Source organism: Schistocerca serialis, chromosome 6, assembly GCF_023864345.2.
Source record: "Schistocerca serialis cubense isolate TAMUIC-IGC-003099 chromosome 6, iqSchSeri2.2, whole genome shotgun sequence".
Taxonomy (NCBI): domain Eukaryota; kingdom Metazoa; phylum Arthropoda; class Insecta; order Orthoptera; family Acrididae; genus Schistocerca; species Schistocerca serialis.
In genome coordinates, this window is record NC_064643.1 from 285,720,551 (window position 1) to 285,732,555 (window position 12,005).

The window sequence follows — 12,005 nt, forward strand, 5'->3', positions numbered from 1 at the left end:
TGCCTATCTTAGTAAGTAAGAACTTGATCGGAGATCCACGAACTGTGACGAAACTAGTAAGAGATACGGACTGCGCGCCAAAGTCGGCAGTCGGCGTTAAGAGCTCTTCCTGTCTTGTTCGATGGTAGCCATGCTCTCGGTTACGAGTGGTTTGTGACATGAGTGTTTCATTCTTGATCTAATAGGAATAAAAGTGATATTACGGCATTCTGAATGTTAATTTCGAGTAAATAGATACCCCAAAGTTGATCGACAGCAATTTCAGATAATTAGCTTCCACCGACAGAGACGTCCAATGCGCCAATGTAGAATCTGCACGGGACGACATTTACGAGAGCTGCACCGCGCACAGGTAGGAGGAAATCCGACGACACGACCCACCAAGGCGGATCAAGGAAGTTCCGACTTACACTCGCAAATTCCGGGTGGAAATGCTGACCAGTTATACTGTACGTCACATACACCACCCTCTATGGACTCGCGGTTAAGCTGAGTAATAACAGTATCAGTTTAGAAGTGAGGGGATCTTGCAAGTTCTATACGCTTTGAGTAATGGAAATAACTATAACAATGAAATGGAAGCCGTTTTTTTTCTCAAGGTTGCACAGAAAATGGGATGAGCATACGACAGGTTGTGCGCGAATTCCAAACGGAATAAGTGCCGAGGCCGCTTAAAAATTTCAAACGACGAAATTTATTGAAAGTCATCTTTTGTACACCATGAGCTGCACTACAAATGTTTTATTTGCCAAAACCGGTTTTCGGGTTTATAATCCATCGTCAGTGTTATCTGATACGGAGGAACAAACAATTGTATGTGCATCAATTTCTACAAAAAGATAACTTTACACATATAGCGGTAAATCAGTCTACTTACATTGGGCACCTGTATAGCAAAGACATGCTTGTCAGTTAATACGACATGATCTGAAATATGTCCTGTAACGCAGGACACAGTTCGTCATATATGTCACTTCTGTCAATTTTCAGATAGTGACAGTTCTTGATAATGTGTGATATGACTGTCATATAGAGTAAACATGAAACTTGACACTCAACGTGTCTACATTACCGGCCCTTTGTTATTCCTAAGATCATATTTATATACCTCTGTGAGATGGATTCACATGATAATGTAAATTACAATTTTGACAACTGGCATGTGAAGCTAAAATACAGGAATAAGATTACAAAATAATCCAACATAACGCATCAAATTAGACAGTTTTACATGTAGGACATAGAAGCCAAACCAAAATTATTTGGTTAAAGCACTGTTGAAATTTTGTATACGCATCTTATTCCGTAACTCTGATTGTTCATTGAGTATTCTGTCTGGCTGTTTTGTCATATGGGTGCATATATCATTTTTTAGAATATTTAATATTTAATGACAAACTGTGTACTATGTTATAGGACATATTTCAGACCCTGTCGTACTAACTGAAAAGCACGTCATTGCTATAGAACTTCATAATGTACCGCTATATAGAGTGTTTCCGTAAGAGCGTGCAAAAATTTAACAGGACATAGAGAATGCTTCACTGAAAATTTTGAGGTAGGGAACCTGGGATCAGAGAAGCCAGTTTAAGGAGATAATAGGAATGAAATCACATTACTGTGTACTTTTTTATTTGCATTAGTTACACTTAGGTGCAAATACCATAACTGACACAATGAACATATCGTTTGTACTGTATCTTTCAAAATGTGCTGAAACCTACGGCCATCAACCTCAGTGCAAGAATGACATCGGCGGACAAGATTCTGACGCACACTGACAACTATCCCTGGTGTGTTTCGAATCACATCACAGGCAGCTACAATTCTGGCAGCTAATTCCAACTCTGTATCCACTGGACCACAAATGCTGCTGCGGGTTGGGATAGGAAACCAAAATTCCCCAAGAAATCTAAAACATCCAAATCTGTATTTTCTGATGCGTAAACTGAAGAAGAAATCAGTAAATGCTATAACTGAAATTAAAAAGCATTCCATTGGTATGCTTCTTTAAAAGAGAAAAAAAATATATATATTGATACTGACAAAAGGTTAAAAGGGGTTACAGAAATATATAATGAGTCTGAGGCTTTAAATCGTTTAAAATATCTTGCTTTCTTATGAAAAAAATTGAATGAGAGGTTAAAATTTATAAAATAAGACAAACATTCATTCATTCGCTATATAAAGCTGTAGAAGGAAAAATGGTAAAAAGAAAGTAAAAATAAAATGTATTAAAACATGCCTATTTGCTATGTGCGTAGGCTGTTCTTAGCCTGGATAAAATTTCAAGGGATTTTCTTACCACAAAACAGTTAGCAGAGCTTACCCCACTGTTATGACCTCCTTCGACGGTCGGAAAACCCACGGCTAATATATTTGTGGTTGGAAACTTCACCAACGTCACGGGTCGCAATGTCCATGATCAGTAAGCCCATGAGACCACCTAGTGGATCCACCGCCTGGTCTTCTTCCTTGGCTGATGCACCATATAGACTGCCCGAGTGAACAGCCCAGAAGGGGAGGAGTAACGAAATGAAACTTCAGGGATTGAGAAGGTATGTGGTATTATTTCAGTGATTACAAAATCTAGTCAAATTCACAAAAAACTTGGCAGTATGAGTTCACTTATCAGTATAACGTTGCGCCTCATCTGGCCTGGACCCGTGCACTTGTTCGGTTTCGAAGGCTTCATAAGCCCTTTGTATCCTCTCCTGATGCAAGTTAGCTACAACTGTTGTAACTGGTCCTCGATATCCTGGATACTGGTGCTGAAACGGAGGTGACGTTCGAACTAGTCCCTCACATGTTCAACGGGAACAGATCTGGAGATTAGTACAGCAAATGTAGACAGTTCATAGAGATATGTGCCTTGTGTGGGCTAGCATTGTCCTGTTGAAAAATGGCACCAGATACTGTCGCACGAGGATTAACACACGAGGATGCAGGATCTCCCTGACGCACTGTGGTGTCATCCTGGTTCCCCCAGTCACTGCCAACCGTGACCTCAAGGCCCACACCATAACGCCAGGAATGACAACGCTGTTCCTCTCCAAAACATTGAAAGAATGGGACCTCTTCCCTAGTCGATATGACACTCGCCGACAGTGGTCATTCAGGATAGTGCATAGCAGAATACAGCGCGATGTCGTTCATCAGCAGTTCGTGCTTCCTGGATACAGCACCACTCCAAAAGCAGCCGTTTGTGCTGTGGTGTTGGCAGCCTTTGGTGATAATTCCCTAGACTGGCTGCTGCTACTCTCCGACCAGTGATATGTCGTAGCCGGCCGGTGTGGCCGAGCGGTTCTAGGCGCTTCAGTCCGGAACCGCACGACCGCTACGGTCGCAGGTTCGAATCCTGCCTCGGGCATGGATGTGTGTGATGTCCTTAGGCTAGTTAGGTTTAAGTAGTTCTAAGTTCTAGGGGACTGATGACCTCAGATGTTAAGTCCCAAAGTGCTCAGAGCCATTTGAACGATTTTGAGATGTTTTAGGGAGACCGTCCTTTGTTCTCGGATGGTAGATGCAAATGTGAAGCGTTTCGGTGTGTTTGGGGCACAATAGAACTGCCCTCCCTTGTGTTGGTCAGACGTGGTCGACTGGAACCTTGGCTACTGGTATATCTGCCCCCACGTTGCCACGCAGTCCAGCATCAGACCACTGTTGCATCCGAGAGCCCCACAAATCTCGATATTGCATGACTGGACCAGCAGATGAAATTGAGACCTGCAGTAAGGCCTCCTTCAAACTCTTGTCAGTTGGTGATAACAGTGTCTCACACGAATACCCGACATCTCGGTATCCTTCACAGTGACCACTTAACGTCCGCCGCTGTTCACGCCCCTTATTAAACCTACCCACTGAGCGAGGTGGCGGAGTAGTCAGCGCACTGGACTCCCATTCGGGAGGACGATGGTTCAAACCCGTGATCGGGCATCCTGATTTAGGTTTTTCATGATTTCCCTAAATCGCTTCAGGTAAATTCCAGGACGGTTCCTGTGAAAGGGCACGGCCGTCTTCCTTCCCCGTCCTTCCCTAATCTGATGGGACCGACGACCTCACTGTGTGGTCCCCTCCCCCGAATCAACCAACCAACCAAACCTACCTAGCCTGGTAACAGCACTAAACGCGAACGACATCAGTGCACCGCTGTGACCGTTCTGCCTGTCACAGATATTGAAACTCCCATCATTTACATACCTGCTGATGACGTGCGATTGTGGAGAGTTACATTAATATCTGACCATGTCTTCTGGGTGCTTCACTTTCTTGTCGACCACTGTACATGTAAGTATACAAATAGGATCCAAATAACTGATCTTTCTTGTTTTATTATCTTTACTTCTTATACTTTGTATTTGCATTTCGGTTCTTATTTCTACATTTATTTTCTTATTTTTATTCTTTAACATCCTGTTCCTCTCAACAAACTATTCTCTACTTTGTAGCCTGTATGTTTATGTTCTTCTGTGTTGTTTGAAGTCATGTCTCACTTCTGCATAGTGTAGTAGGAATAGATATGGTTTTGTAAAACTTCAGTACAGTCTCTCAATGAACACATTCTCTCGGAACGATGAGTATTAGGAAAGTGAATCAAGTTACTCTCTTTATTGGTTTATAGACAAGTGCCATTTTAGAGGTAGGATAACACATTTTGGCTTTACTCTAGTCTGTCGGAATACTGTGATTACGCACTACAGCAATCAAATGCAGTTTATGAGCAGTTTTTGTAAGGATTTGGTGAACTTTGTAGTTTTTATCAGACTATAAGCAAATAAATGTTTCCGTCGACTAACATAAATCCTGGTAAGTCGGGACCACCAATTGTAACTGTCGTAACGTGACATATTTAGTGGAACTCAAAGAATGTTGTTTAGCAGTATTTATTGACAACTTCCAATCTACGTCGCTAATTAAGGAAAGTTAATGTTACCTGCTTTCTTTCGAACATTTTCTTTTTTCAGCTCCGTAAAACTTAAATGTTTTACACAGATTTCTATCACTGTGATCTCTAGAAAGGTAAATGATGAACTTGATAATTTACGAACGTAGTGATCGGTGAAGCTTTTGTGTGTAGATCAATAATGATCCCCAGTAGCAGGCCGAGTCTGTCAAGCCCAAACATTTTATCTGGTCATTTGTATGCTTTGCGTGAAGCAGTGGTATGCTTTGGAGCTCACTGCGTGTTGGTTTTTGGAGCTACTTAGTAAGTGGTTTCCTTCGTTCATTCAGTGTCTTTAATTTCTTCATGAAATAGTCATGAAATACTTTTCAAAAACGTCGATTAATGCAGTTACTTTTAGTTTTCGGTAATTTGGTTACCTGGAGTACTTCTCTATTTTTTCGCAAACGCAGTATTTTAACCTGAATCTTAGATTTTTTTCATATGACAATCGACTGATGCAATTACTTTTGTTTCGCGATAAGTTGATTACCTGCAGTTCTCTTTTATTTCTTGGGAACGCAATATTTTAACCTCAGTCTTAGATTTTTACTAATATTACACTAAACCAGAATGTTTTAAGACGATTTTAGTCCCAAACAACAAATATTAACGTCAGAAAAAAATCCAAGAACTTAAATTTGGCATCATAGCAGACATTATTCTAGTCCTTCTCACTATCAGTTAATCAGCTTGAAAACTGTTGAAATTGTTTCACATTCGCTTTTATTTGTTACGATCATTGTTCTGTTGTAAATCGATTTCATTTGGGTATTCATTGCCCGTAACGTTGCACTGGGAGAACATGTTAACATGCGGCGTAGCGTGGCATATTCTAAATAAACACGTATTACGAAAGATGTGAAGCTAGACTGTGGCAATCGACCAGAACAGGGACACTTTATCCATATTTCATTGGAAAGTTGGATCATCTTAATTAGTGCAATACCGTTATCTTCGGGTGTAATGATGAAAATTTATGTGCAATCTGAGGAGAGACGGCTGGCGCCCATCGAGGAAAAGCAAGATCCAAATTCTATCATGTGCTTTATGGTTGCGTCGACTCCGCTTGTTTAATTGAGAATTTGATACCGAGGTTGTTACACTGATCATGTTATTCGATATAACCTCGTTACCGCAAAGGCACAGTTACCTGCGGAAATTCCACAAGTTCAGAGAGCCAGCCAGCAGTTCCCGTCGGCTGTAGTATTAATTACAAAACTTTGTCAGTCACACAGCCTGAAAAATACCACAAAATATGTAGATTGCGGAAGTGAGTCAAATGTGATAAAATGTGTGGGAACTGAAATACAGTCATGTTTAAGACTTCTGAATGTGCCCGTAATACAGTATAACATAAGCTTTCGCATCCACCGGTAAACTTTTTCAAACAGTTCCAAACACTTCTCTGCTTTAAGGAAGAGTGGTATTTTTCCGCATCTGTTAAGACACACATGTCTTACTGTTATTTTGGAAAGATCAAATTGGGGCGCTGAGATTAAAAATGGGACCTGTCATAATTTTTGGGGCATATGAGTTATCGCTGTAGTAGTTGTTTTCGCACGAATCCGCATCTGTTGGTTCTAAAATGGACTTGTTAAATGATTTTTTCCGATGCAAACCAGTGTTGAAATTTTATTTCGTGCAGAAAGAGGACTTGTCACAGAGACAAGTGCCCTATATTGCACGAAAGAATTTGAGACGTATTGTCAGCGCTGTACCCGGATGCAGTAAACAGCTGTGAGATTTACAAACGCTATTTACTTGAGTTTAGAAGGAAGAAACGATGCCCTTAATTAAGGAGAAGAAATGCGATAGAACAAAAAGAGGACTAGGGTTTGGAGCATACCAACTGGAAAGAAAACATTGTTCCTAAAACAAAAACAGGTGCATATTGTGGGTAAATGGTCATATAATGTTCATTGTTTGTATTCTCTGTAGATAATATACTGACGGAAAAAAATCACAATACAACAAAATAATTAATGTAAATTAATTAAACTTCAGGAATACATTTTCCTACGTAACATATGTAAGTGATTAACATTGCAAAATCACAGATTAATGTAAGCGCCAGATAAGCCATTGCAAACATGAAATGCTGGAACATTAATAACCGACATAACCGCCGGAATATTGAATTCTGAGTTTGCAAGTGATGTTCGAAGGGATTGCTGTGTTAAAAAGAAGTCTATGGGGTACCACAGACTGTATGCCGGCCCCAATTTTGATTGTACAAGAGGTGGGATTCTCCTCCACGTCGGTCAAGGGACGTGTAAGGCTGAAACTGGAAGCACAAATAAAATAACACTGGAAATTTAGACGGCGGAAGATGTTGTGATTTGACATTTCATGTTTCCCACGATACAAGGCAAGGCACTAAAAAGGATACTGACTTCCACTATAATGTCTATTTTGATACGTACTGTTTAGTTATGGATGTATATGCAGGAACATGTATAGAAGTATGAACATGTTGAAATGATTAAAAGAATATTTTGCCGGAAAATATACTATTTCTTCTCAGTTGCACGATATTCATTAATAAAATGAGCGTTGTTTAAATCAAAAAGGGGAAATGTCAGTCATTTTCTATTAACATTTTCGATTATTTGCCTTTGTTCTGTGATTACAGTTTTATATCTCAACACCTCAATTTCACTTCTTTACAAATCCGCCCACGGTAGCCGAGTGGTCAGCGCGACAGAATGTCAATCCTCTGGGCCCGGGTTCGATTCCCGGCTGGGTCGGAGATTTTCTCCGCTCAGGGACTGGGTGTTGTGTTGTCCTAATCATCATCGTTTCATCCCCATCGACGCGCAAGTCGCCGAAGTGGCGTCCAATCGAAAGACTTGCACCCGGCGAACGGTCTACCTGACAGGAGACCCTAGTCACACGACATTCACTTCTTCACACAGAAACCCATACTCAGCAATGTGTTCAAAAAGCCCAACCTTTCACACTCAAATCTGAGACACGAAAACATTATTTGATTTATATTAGCTTCCGATTCAGAATCACACTCGCACCCAGGAGAACTGTAAATGCTGATCGATGTAGACGGACAGGAAAAGATGCGTGGTTGAAACGGAGTCGAATGATTTTAGATATAGCTGATCGGTGAAAATGTGTCCTCGGTAAACCACGGCGTCGCAGGAATTCGAGGTGATAACGACGCCTAATAACCACCTTTCGTTTGTTGGGTCACATTCCACATCTCTTGCCATTGATGTTTTCCATGGCTTCTGATCTCACGTAAATAACCTGTATGCGGCAATTTCAGATGAAATACAGTGCCTATAGAGGCGGCTTGCTTCGCTAAGATGTCAGCTTCCTCTTTATAGCGGATGCCAGTATCGGAATGCACACGCAGTAAATGGCTGATTGGACCCCTCGGTATACTGTGAACATATTCCAACACCATAGCCCACATACTGGATATTTCAGAAATACTTTTTCAATCTTTAAGGACGCGTTCCTTACACAGAACATTAAAAAAAAATGTATAGTACACATGGTCTCTAAAATGCATACCTATGAGAACTTATTGATCTTCGCTACTGTGAAACACATTTCTACTACAAACTCGGTGCTTTTCGTATTTTGGGAGGAGATAGTGTGTACCAAAACAAGAAAAAATGCAAATAAATTGCAGCGTAAGAGCTACGAACACCTGTTCAACGTCGATACTTTGAAACACATCTGCTATATTGAGCAGCTCTTACGGTATGCGTTGTAGAGCCCATGTTTACTGGCCTTTTCTTTTTGGTCTATACTACCGCCTCCCAAAATGTGGAAACTTGTAGTAGAAGAGATGTATTTCACAGTATCGAAGAAGAACAAGTGCTCATAGCTCTTAATGTATGCATTTTAGATCCGTGTTTACTGGATATTTCTTCTCGTTTAAGTGCAAGGAATCTGTCCCCAAAATTTGTGAAAGTATGTTTGAAACGCCCTGTATAACTGGTGGCTGTTTTGTTTCATCTCCGGTATCGAATGTTTTTAAGGGTGCTCTGGGAGTGGACACGATTATTATCTTTGAGAAGGGAACTGAAGGTACAAACTTGAGTTCTTCCAAAAGTGCCACTGTCTCCGCTGTAAAAATATGAGCGCTTTTAAGCAGTTTGGAGGCCCTATGGACCTGGAGTGGAGGGCACAGAAAAACACATCCAGCATACTACCTTTCTGGAATTTTGAATCCATCAGTCTAAACATATGGATAATCAAACCACTGAGCTGCAACGAAACGATGAAAGCTGCAGTTGACATCAACACTGTCTGAGGTAGTCGCATGAAAATAACAGACTGAAATCAGGCAGCTGAGTGTGTCGAGATCATATTCAAATAAAGACGAATGCGAAGAATATTGAATAGAGCGTATGAAAGGCCTCCTAGAGTCAAAGCTGGTACAGACTGCCGAAAATTTACTTATTCTGTAGGAGGCAGTCCATAATCAATAAATACATCTCGACTTTTATAGATAGAACTGTCCATAAAGACCATGCCTTGAGTGTAAACTTTATCGGACAACATTTGGTGTCTAATGCTCAGGAGCATCTGCCCAGTATCCACTAAAAGGGCATTTGTTGGCGTCGAACACAGCGCTCAACGACAGGTACGGATGGCTCTGTACTGAATAGCATCTAATTTGGAGAGATACAGCAGACAGCGATAATCTATTCGAGATCAAATAATCCCTCGCTATATGGCGGGTAAGGTGCTCTGACTTGCAGCCTACCACACACCACTGAGTGAGCGAATTACATTTAAACCTTCTTTACACTTATTCTTAGTAACAGTGGATCGAATATGAGGCGCCCAGCCTAACCGAGAGTCAGACACCTTTCCCAGTAATCGAGCATCTGGTCATCTTTGCGAACAGCATTCTATTTGTAAAAAAGGACGTTCACCGATTTCTCAGCCGAAACCTTCAGCCCGTTTGTAGACAGCCACGCATCGATGCGTGCTATGGAAGTGAGTAATGCCGTTTTGGCCTGAAGGTACGACTCTACATTGGAATAAACACATACGTCACTCGCATGCTGCAATATTAGTGGGAAAAGTGCTTTCTAGATCATGAGTATACAGAGTGTACAAGAGAGAGATTAAAATTGCACTCTGTGTCAAGTCGTGGGATACGACAAAAGGTCCTAACAAGCTCCCTTTGAAACTGACAGAGATTATTATTTGAGCGACCAGACTAATGATAGCGTATACTATCCTTGAAGGAAACCCGAAAATCGGTATGTGCATGTTATCATAAGCTCCTTCAACGTCAAAAAAGGCGCTGACAACTTTTTTTTTTCGTTTGAAATGGAGGCGTGATACCCACAGCAAGCGATAACAGATTACAGATGGTCCCTTTGTCTTTTCTGAATCCGTACTAACTCCGAGGAGTCAAATTACGGTTTTCAAGCCACCAGTTCAGTCTCCGTTTTACCACTCACTCCAAAGTTTTTGCAACACATGACGACAACGCAATGGGTCGGAAGTTAGAGGCTATAATTGGATCTTCCCCTCTTTTCAGAATTGGAATGATGACTTGCGTCGTTCATGTTGCCACGAGGTCCTGTTGCCTCCAGTACCGACTAAAAATGTACAGCAACAAAATTTTGGCTTCCATGGGTAGGTTAAAAACGTAGATAATGAGTAAAATCAGTACCAGGATAGCTGTCACTTGATGATTTTAAAACTTCATAGAGTTTTTCTTTAGAGAAAGGACAAAGTAGGATATAATGTTCGTCATCGTCATTTGATGACGGATGATTCAGGAAAGGTACCATGGGAGCAGCGAGCATGCCGATAAAATCCTCTAACGAGATGATGAAACGGGAAGAGGTGAAAGAGTTGCCTGTTTTTAAAAGCCTTTGTTTTATACCAAATGCTGGTCGTACTGATTGCTTTATTGAATGAACAGCAAAATTTAATCAAATTATTCTTTTTTTCAATATGTTTTTTAACGCGGACATTTACTTCTCGCACTTCCAAGAAAATATACAAAGTAGAATTTTGGCGAAAGATTTTTCAAACCAAGTTTGCATTTTGCAACTTATCGAGAGTATTTGGGAATCCACCAAGGAGGGGAACGTTGCAGCATAATAGTGAGCTTCTTTTTCTTAGAAATGCTAACCTCCGCTACGAATTCCACAGCAGCAGTTAAAGCTTGCTACACGTCTTCTTCCCATAAGCCACGTCGCATGTTTTCGAATGTCCATCGAACTGCGCCCTTATATCCGTCCCTGTTGGGGTCCACGATTTTCCACTTACTATTATCGTAAGATATTCGTGTAGTATCAACGTTTATATTAATGTGGAACTCTGCTATGAAGTGGTCGGATCCTAAGGACTCCGTTTTAAAGTTCCAATTAGAAAGTCCAGTAAAAGAGGGAAAACGAAGTGTTACACCTGTTGCAGAACGTCTGCTGAAAGGTGAATATACTTTAATGTGTCCTAGCAGGTCTAGACAACAGGTCAGTGGAATCAGCTTCTGGAAGAGGTAGACTATATGTCTCGTGTAATGAAGATTAGATCAGTTTCAGTAAAACACTTCAATACAGGATACTTAACTCGGCGGTCATCCATGTCCACACGAGGCACGATATATACGAGGTGTGTGAGAAAAGTAGTGGGACTGATTTTTCATCGACAAAAGTTTTTATTTTTTGTCAAAGAACATTATTGTCACCTTCAAAGAAATTCCCTTCGGCATCTACGAGGGTGAGTCAAATGAAAACCTTAAATTTCGCGCCGTTATCCTGTAAGTTAGTAAGCGTGCTACAAACAGCGTGCAGAATGGCCTGTAGGTGTCAGCATAGTGCAGATGCACACATACCGTCGCAGTATCAGTATAAAGATGGCCGCCCCACTTGCGACTTGCACCAAGGAAGAACAGCGTTCTGTTATTAGGTTTTTGCGGAGTGAAGGTGTGAAACCTATTGAAATTCATCGATGATTGGAGGTTCAGTACGGTGATGCATGTTTGTCACAGTAGCAAGTCTACGAATGGAGTAGGTAATTCGCAAATGGTGTGACTTCAGTGAAAGATGCTCCTCATCCAGGTCAG

The 12,005-nt window shown here is 41.0% G+C and overlaps 1 protein-coding gene across 2 annotated transcripts in view; it reads left to right on the top strand.

Moving 5' to 3' along the window:
• The window catches only part of LOC126483878 (high affinity cAMP-specific and IBMX-insensitive 3',5'-cyclic phosphodiesterase 8A), a 1,729,999-nt gene that overhangs the window by 1,627,691 nt on the left and 90,303 nt on the right, over positions 1-12,005 (top strand). The window lies entirely within an intron of this gene.